The following is an 8,191-nucleotide window of genomic DNA, read 5'->3' on the forward strand; positions in this document are numbered from 1 at the left end:
CCACCTCACCATCAGCGCTGCCTAATTAGCCAGCCTCACCACCTCCCTGCCACGTGATGAATTAGCCCACTGTGCATCAGCCTCCACCTGATTCACCAGTGGCCCCTGCTTGGCCCGTTATCCCTTGGGAAAACCTTCCCAAGGCCTCGGAGAAGGTCTTTGTGGTGTCTGCATCACCTCCTCCTCATCACCTCCAGCAGCTGTTGAGGGGGGAACTCCTCCAGGCTGAGTTCCTTGCGGTGCTGCCTGCAGGCTGGAGCGCAGACAGGAGCAGTGACCAGAGCACGGCGCGTTCCGGCGCCCCTGGCTGTCCCGGGACATCCCTCACAGCCCCCGCGCTTGTACGCCAGGAGCAGCTCCAGGCTCTGGGACAGCCGCGCAGAGACGCCGCGGAAAGCTGCCAGAGGCAGCGCGTGGAGGAGCAATGAGCACACCCCGCTCCTTCTGCATCATCCCAGCTCCACCTTGTCGCCCCTGCCTTCCAGAGACATTGAATATCCCAAGCTGGACACACAGGGATCACTAAGCCCAGCTCCTAGCCCTGCATAGGACACTCTGACAAGCCTGACCCATGCCCAGAAACGCTGACCTCTGTCAGGCTTGGTTCCAGGAGAGCTGAGGGCCTCTCCTGCCCACCTCTCTTAAGCGCCCACACTGCTGAAGGGAAGCAAGAGGTGGAAATTATGGCACTCGTGGCACCCACAGGCATAAGCCTGCACTGCCCTCGTGGGAGCCCCCCTGTGCGCTCCAACAGGGGCTCCTCAGCACTTCCTGGGCTTCACCCGGTGTCACTGCTGGGCACAAGGATGGCTGTGGGTGCCCTCAGCTCGCTCTGCCATCCCCACAGCCCCGGTCCCACGTCACACCTCGAGCCCAGGCACAGAGGGGCTGCCCAGAGTGGGAAACGTGCCAGTCCCACCCCGCAGTCCATCGGGCACTGCCTGCTCCTGTCCCACAGCACCACAGACTCACTGAATGGTTTGGGTTGGAAGGGGCCTTAAATATCACCCAGTGCCACCCCAGCCACGGCAGGGACATCTCCCACTGTCCCAGGTGCTCCCAGCCCCAGTGTCCAGCCTGGCCTTGGGCACTGCCAGGGATCCAGGGGCAGCCCCAGCTGTGCCAGGGCCTGCCCACCCTGCCAGGGAACAATTCCTAATTCCCAATCTCCCATTCAGCCCTGCCCTCTGAACAATGCCACCTGTGCCAGCCTTTCCTGCCAGCAGAGCTGCTCCATCCCTCTGCTCATCCTGGAGCCTCCTCTGGACCCACTTCTTGTGCAGAAGTCTCCCAGGGTTGACGGAACAGCGGAGCCAGCGGCTTTTATCGAGGGGGTGTCGCGTACTTTAAACCATTTCATTACGGCGGTGATCTGCGATGGGGTTCGGCCTTTTTCTCCCCTCACGGGGACGGGCCCGGAGCCCTCTGGCGGGAAACCGGCGGCCGCGGGAGCTGCCATGCCGCCGCTCGCCGCCCGGGGGCGCCGCGGCGCCGCCGCGCCCGCCCCGTTCCTCGACAGCGGCCGCGCCCCCGGGGCCGGCACCGGGCCCACGACCCCAAACGTGGGCCGAGCCCTCGGCCCCGGAACGGTACCGAGCCCGCCACCCCAAAACCGGCACTCAACGCGGAGACCCCCCCCCCGCCTTCCCTCAAAGCCCAGCCCTGCCACAGGCTCCCCCCGCCCCGGGCAGCGCGGGACCGCGCCCGCCCCGTCCCGGGCTCGCCCCGCCGAGCCTCGCTCGCTCCCTGTGGGGGGAGGAAACTTCCCCTTTCGCTCGAAAAGCCGAAAAAAGAGAAAAGGATTAGCTAGAAAAGGCACGGGAATAAAGGCGATCCCTGGAGCCGCCCAACATTTACGCCTCTCCCATCCCGGGATGGGTTTTGGGTTTGCTTTTTGGGTTTTTTGTTTTTTTTTGGTTTTTTTTTTGGTTTTTTTTTTTTTTTTTTTTTTTTTTTTGCCGAGCGTTTCGACGCTCACGCCTCAATTAGCAAAAAAAAAAAAAAAAGGGAAAGAAAAGGGGAGGGGAGGGTGGAGGGAGGAGGAGAAAAAGGGGGGAAAGAGGAAGGAAAGGGGGAAAAAAGGGAGGGAAAGGGAAAAAAAGGGGAAGGGAGGAAAAAGGGAGGGACGGGGCAAGAAGGGGAAAAGGGAGTCAAAAGCGTGTAGGCAAAAGGAAGAAAGAGGAGGGGGGAGGAAACAAAAAGAAGGGAAAAGGGGGTAAAGAGAGAAGAAAAGGGGGGAAAGGAAAGGAAGGAGGGGAAAAGCGGAGGAAGGGAAAGAAGGAGAAAAAGGAGGAAGGAAGAGGATGGGGGGGAAAGGGAGAAAAGAGGAGGGAAGCGGGTGATAAGAAGTGAGAAGGGGAAAAGTAAAAAAAAAAAAAAAAAAAAAAAAAGAAAAGCCATGGGGGCTTAATCCCGAGAGCCGGTGCAGGGAGGGAGGGAGAGGGGGTGGCCGGGAGGACGTGACCAGGGGGACAATGAGGGCCGGCCCCCGCCCGCTGCCCGCCGCCCCTTTGTGTGGGGACGGTGCCGGGGGCCGGCGGAGGCTGCCCGCGGTCCCGCTGCCGTCCCCCGCACACAAACACACCCACACACACCCACACACACACACCCGCTCCTTCCCGCCGTCGGAACTCCCTGCTTGCCCTCCACCGCGCTCTGACTTTTCCTTTTGTAACACAAAGGCGAAATCCCTGGCAGCGGAGGGGGGTGGGGGGGGGGGGGGGGGGCGGAAGGCAAAGCCCGTGCCCCAGAAAGTGGACGTGGGTGTAAGAGGGGGCGTTTTGCTCCACTGACCTTGCGATCCTCCTCTTCCTCCTCCTCCTCCTCCTCCTCACCCACTGCCCCCCCTTTCCGCAGAGAAAATGTGGTTCGGGGCACGCCGCTCTCCGGCTCCTCTGGAGAGATGCTGAGCACCTTCAGAGGCGCTCTGCCCTGCGAGCAGCTTTCCAGGAACATCAGGGGAACGGATTGGAGAAGAAAAGGGAAGGGAAAAAAAAAAAAAAAAAAGGAAAAAAAAAAAAAGAAAAGGGATGTGGGGAGCACACAGGAGCGGAGCCCAGCGGTAGAAAACTGGTGGCCGGGGGGGAAAAGGTCCGTTCTCGTCGCTCCTGCCACACGGGCGCTTTGTGTACCTAGCACCCGTAAGGAGCAGCTTCCTCCCGTCTCCCTCCGGAGCCCCGTCGCACGCCAAGGTGCGGCTCTACCTTCCCAACCATCCAAACCACCAGCACCGAACACTCTTCTCAGGGCTCCCACCCCAAAGTCTTCTATTCCCTAGTTTTCTTTGTTCTCCTCTTTGCACCGGTTTTTTCTTCTCTTTTTTTTTTTTTTTTTTTTTTCTTGATGGGTTCCCGAGCATCCCTCCTTCTCCTCTTCCCCCGCGTGTCGTTGAACTTACCCCAGGTTGTTTAAATTCACCAATCATCGCTATTCCCTCCCGCTTAAGATTTGCAGTTCAAACTCTTTGTTGGTGCAAGCAGTAAAACAATTGTTTTAAATCTTAGACTAGGTGTTCGCTGGCAGTCATATTATAGAAAGCGGGGGGGGGGGAAGGAAAAAAAAAAAAAAAAACACTAAAAACCAACCCGCAATAAAAGAGTTATAGTTACCTTAAAAGGTAGCGTATTGCAGAGATAGCAAAAAATCACAACGTGGTGGCTGGGCTAGTCCAGAGATCCCAGTGGCCGCATGAAAGAGTAAATCCCCTCGTTAGTGCTGGAAGGAGCCGGTGGTTCCGGGCTCTCCCCTTGCGCCGGAGCTCGGTGTCCCTCCCTTCGCTCGCTTCCCGCCGGCGAGCACCTGACTCCGAGCCGCGGAGCCGGGACCGAGCTGTGGGCAAAAGGGAGCGAGCCTGCAAGTTCAAATGCGAGCCTCAGCCACCCATCATTATTATATCGTTGTACCGTCAGCGCTGCAGAGGAGGGGCGCTGGCTCGGGGAGAGGAGGGTTCACAAGCTCTGCGAGAGCCTCCTTGCAATTTCCAAAGCTCCCGCAGCTGCTGGGCGCAGGAGAGCCCCCAGCGCCTGCCCACGCCGAGCGGGGCCCCCCCCGCCCCCGGCCCGGCCCGGCCGCCCCCCTCGGGGCTCCCTCCGGCCCCCAGACCCGGAGCGGGGACCCGCAGCCCGGTGCGGCGGGACGGTCCCTCCGAGCTCGCCCGGAGCCCTCCGGAGAGGGGCAGGCGGGTGCGAGAGGCGCATTGTTCCCCAATTAGACAATTAACCGGGAAGAGAATGGAGAGACCTCCTCCACCCTGGCTCCCGAAGCCGGTTGAAATGGGGAAAGTGACTGGGACCGAAATGCCTTTTTCCCCTTTGCCTCCCCAGTCTCAGCGGAGGTTGCAATGAAAGAATAAATTGGTGCTGGTTCCAAACTTCCCCTGCCGATGCCAATTCACAGGCAGCCTCACATCGGCAGCCGCCCGAGCCAAGCTTCTCCACCCATGCATCTCCAGCCACTTTCTTTTTCTTTTTTTTTTCCTTTTTTTTTTTTTTTTTTTTAAGATTAGGCTCAGCATTTGCTGTCCAAACCTCTCAGAGATGAAGTCATAAGTGGAACTCTAAACCACCCTTTTACAAAGGGATGTTCACTAGTTAATGAGGGGTCTGGTGTGCTCTCCGAGCAGCCCTCATCCCAAAATGCACCTATCTCAGTATGTGGGAAACATTTAAGGCACCCTCACCAAGCACAAAATGCTGGCAAGAGCAGTTCCTCTGGCGTGCTCCCTCTCAGAGAAGCAGAAGCCAGAAGTCCCCCTCCTCCAGGAAGGTGTAAAGCTGGAGCCAGAAAAGAAAAGCCTGGAGAAATAGGTGTGTCTGATTGCACTGCTCTGGGCACGTTTTCGGCAGCCCCAGGTACGAACACTAGGAAGAGGCAGAAGGAGTTTTCCTTCAGCTCCTCTCGCTGTGTTACAGTTCCAGCTGCTACGTCCCCAGAGTTACACTGACAGAGGATTTCAGACAAGCCCAAAGCCCTTGTTTCCAAAGACAGACCTCGGTGCCAAGTTGGAGGGGCGGGAGGTGGAAGAGATGACAGCCAAGCAGGGAGAAATGGAGACCTGGAGGCTTAAGCCAGATCAGCTTTTGTGTGAGCTGCGGCCTGGGTGAACGGAGCTGGAGCGCCGGCTGAAAAACCTTATCTCGGCTTGCAGAGCTTGTTTGTTTTTCCTCCTTGCACGGAGTAAATACACAATTGCTTACTTGGGATGCTGAAGAGAGGCTTCTCTCCCGCCACTGCCGCCTCCCAGCAGCACCAGTGCCCCCAGTTCCTCGTGCCTGGGTCAGACCCTGCACGGTGCATGTGCCTCCTGGGCACTGCCACACCTAAACACGCCGGACCTGCCCCACGCTGGGACGAGGTTTCTCAATCCTTGAAACTTTCTGAATCCTTGAAATCCTTGAAATCATGCGTCAGAAGGGTTGACAACACTCTGTTTTCAAACAGGCGCTATAAACAGTTGTGGGCACGTTTTTGTTTTTTGTTTTTTTGGTTTTTTTTTTTTGAGGGTGTTTGATGCAAATTCACACAGAGGCTTTGCAGTTCCTGTTTTTGGTAGCCTTGCCTGCCTCGCCAGTGTCACTGCTGAGGCAGTGCACACTTCCTCTGCAGAGTGCTCTGATGAAAGGAGGATACTGACGTTGAATCCCTCCCACAGTGGTTCAAACAAGCCTCTTCTGCCCCCCCCCCAGATGTAAGGGGGTTGAGTGAGACACATGGTGAGGGCACTGTTCCCTCTCCCCACACAATCTCAGCCTACCCAGGCTGCAGACAAACCCTCTGAAGTCATATGTGTAAGGCAGGAATCTCTCTGGCCCACTCCTTTTTCTAGGCGAAGAGGTGGGAGACCATCCAGCTGCCATCCCAACCTCTGGAAAGGAGAGCAGGACGTCCCACATGGCACTGGCTATCTCCCTTTGTCCAGACCACCCTCCAAGGACAAACAAGGAGCTTCTAAATGACCGGGCACCACAGTCAAGCTGCCCCTCTAGCCTTCAGTGGCCCCAACTTCCCAGCTTCACCTGTTCCTACTCCGCTCCCTGCCTTGGCTTCAGGCGGGAGGGGTGACAATTCAGCAGAGCAGGAGCCACTTCTGCAGCCCTGAGCTTGCTTCCTCATCACCCCGTGACCCTTGCCCACTGGAGACTGAGCAGCTGCTCCTGGCAAAGGATGGGAAGAGAAGAGGGTGACTCCCTCTTCTGTGGAGCATCCTCTCGCAGCTCTGTCTGCAGCAGCACAGCTCCACGAGGGGAAGCTGCAGGTTTCTGCGCTGTGCTGGTGTCCAGCTGAAGCACTGGCCACCCCTCCAGGGGATGGGGAGGTCCTGAGTCTGGCCAGAATTCTGAACAGGGAGTAGGGCCAGGGGATAGCGCAGCTCTCTGCCCTACGAGCACCAGCAAGAAGCAACCAGTAGTTACAGCCCGGGGCTAAGCAGCCTCGGGTCGGCTCGCTGCTGGCACCTCTTTTTTCTTTCTCTCGATGGGAAAGAAAATAGATTATTTCTTTAAAGAGAAAAGACCCTTCCCCGCCCCGCTCCCCTTTCCTTTCGCACCCCTCCGGCTGCCGGAGCTCTGATGGGAACCGGCCGGCCAAAGCCGCTCGGTCTCGGCGCTGGGAAGAAAGCGGAGGATGCAGAACCCACCCCCTTCCCCCTCCTCCCCAGCCCCCTCCCCGCCTTCCTCCTGCTCCTCCTCCTCCTCCTCTTCCTCCTCTCCGCCCGGCGCGGAGCTCCCGGAGCCCCCGCGGAGCCTCGGGGCCCCGGGGCCGGAGGCGCGGAGCTTTCCCCTTCCTCACCCTCCCGGCGGCGGGGCCGCAAGGAGAGGAGGCGGGCGGGGGGCTCCGCGCTCCCCTCCCTGCCCTTCCCGCGGTGGGATGGAGGTTTCTGGGCACGGGGGAGGCTTTGGGGCTGGCCAGACAAAGGCACGGGCGGAGGTGGTGGCAGGGCTCCTGCGGGGCTGGGAAGGGAGGGATGAGGAACTCCTCCTGGGCATCCCCAGCCCGCCCGGGAGGGAAAACCCCGGAGGAAGGAGGGTGTGTTACACCGGAGACCCTCGGGGCTTTTCGGGATGACTGGGGAGAGTGAGGAGCGGATCAAGCTGGAAAAAAAAAAAAAAAAACAGACCGCTGCAGCCCCCTCGGTGTTTTCATCTCGTTTTATTTAATCCTCCCCACCTTCTCCGGGAGCCAAGCTTTCTTCACTGAACCAAAAAACTGTCCAGATAGGGGATCTCCTTTCCTCCTCTTGGAGACCACGCAAACTGCCTCCATGGGTTATGTCAGGGGCTTGAAACATTGTCTGATTTACTGTGAATGTCAGATACTTTTCTTTGTAAATATTTCAGGCATAGCAGAAACAGTAAACCTTTGCTCAGGCTGCCAAAGTCTCCCATGACAAATCATTGTTTTCAGATGTTCGGATTTGTGTGAGAAAACCCAACAAAAGGGAAAATGTTTAGGCTTTGTCTCCATCCTAAAGCAATATCACTTGGAAAAAAAAAATAATCCCCCCAGCTATGTCGTAGTCCAGAGATGAAGAAGAATACTATTTTCATTACACACTTCTTAAGCACAGGTTTTATGTTACTGACTCAACAATGATTATCATTTTAAATGTGAAACACAGGCCCTAAATGGTTCTTTATGAGAAACCATTGTTTTCAAATATCTGAAATTAATTAGACCATGGCTACAGTCAATGTGCAAATATCAAACTGAACATCTGTGGAAAAAAAGCGCTTCCCATCACTTGAAAGAATATTGTGGGTCTGAAACACAGTCTCTCAAGGAAAATCTAATTTGTCTGGCATAGGTTCTCTTGAGCTATCTTTTGTGGCTTCACAATCACCTTTTCTTTGTCTCTTCTATGCTTTTTTCCCCCTCCTGAGCTGCTGTGTGTGAAAAAAACTTTACGTAAGAGCAAAGGAAATAATTCATGTAGTTTTCATGTCAGCAGCACTAAGGATGGTTCGAGCAAAATCAAAGATCCTTTCAAAGTTATTCCACCTGGTCAGTGGTTCTGAAGGTCCAGCTTCCCACTCCCATCTACTTGCAAAGGGCTGTGCCATGGCAGCTGTGCTGAAAATGAGTCCATTGCCCCAGTTTGCCTCTCAAAGGTACAGATATGTAGGCTGCTTCCTTACTCTGGAGTGATTCAGTTAACTAAGCCCCAATGTGTTTTCAGAGACCACAAAATCTCCCG

The 8,191-nt window shown here is 56.5% G+C and overlaps 1 protein-coding gene across 1 annotated transcript in view; it reads right to left on the bottom strand.

Moving 5' to 3' along the window:
* The window catches only part of VCAN (versican), a 102,333-nt gene extending 98,614 nt beyond the window's left edge, over window positions 1-3,719 (bottom strand). The window contains exon 1 of the mRNA XM_054003224.1: window positions 3,609-3,719. The gene's annotated coding sequence lies outside the window, so the exon portion shown is untranslated. The remainder of the gene's footprint in view (window positions 1-3,608) is intronic.
* Window positions 3,720-8,191: the final 4,472 nt, after the last annotated feature.

This window comes from Vidua macroura, chromosome Z (genome assembly GCF_024509145.1).
Source record: "Vidua macroura isolate BioBank_ID:100142 chromosome Z, ASM2450914v1, whole genome shotgun sequence".
In the NCBI taxonomy this organism is placed as follows: Eukaryota; Metazoa; Chordata; class Aves; order Passeriformes; family Viduidae; genus Vidua; species Vidua macroura.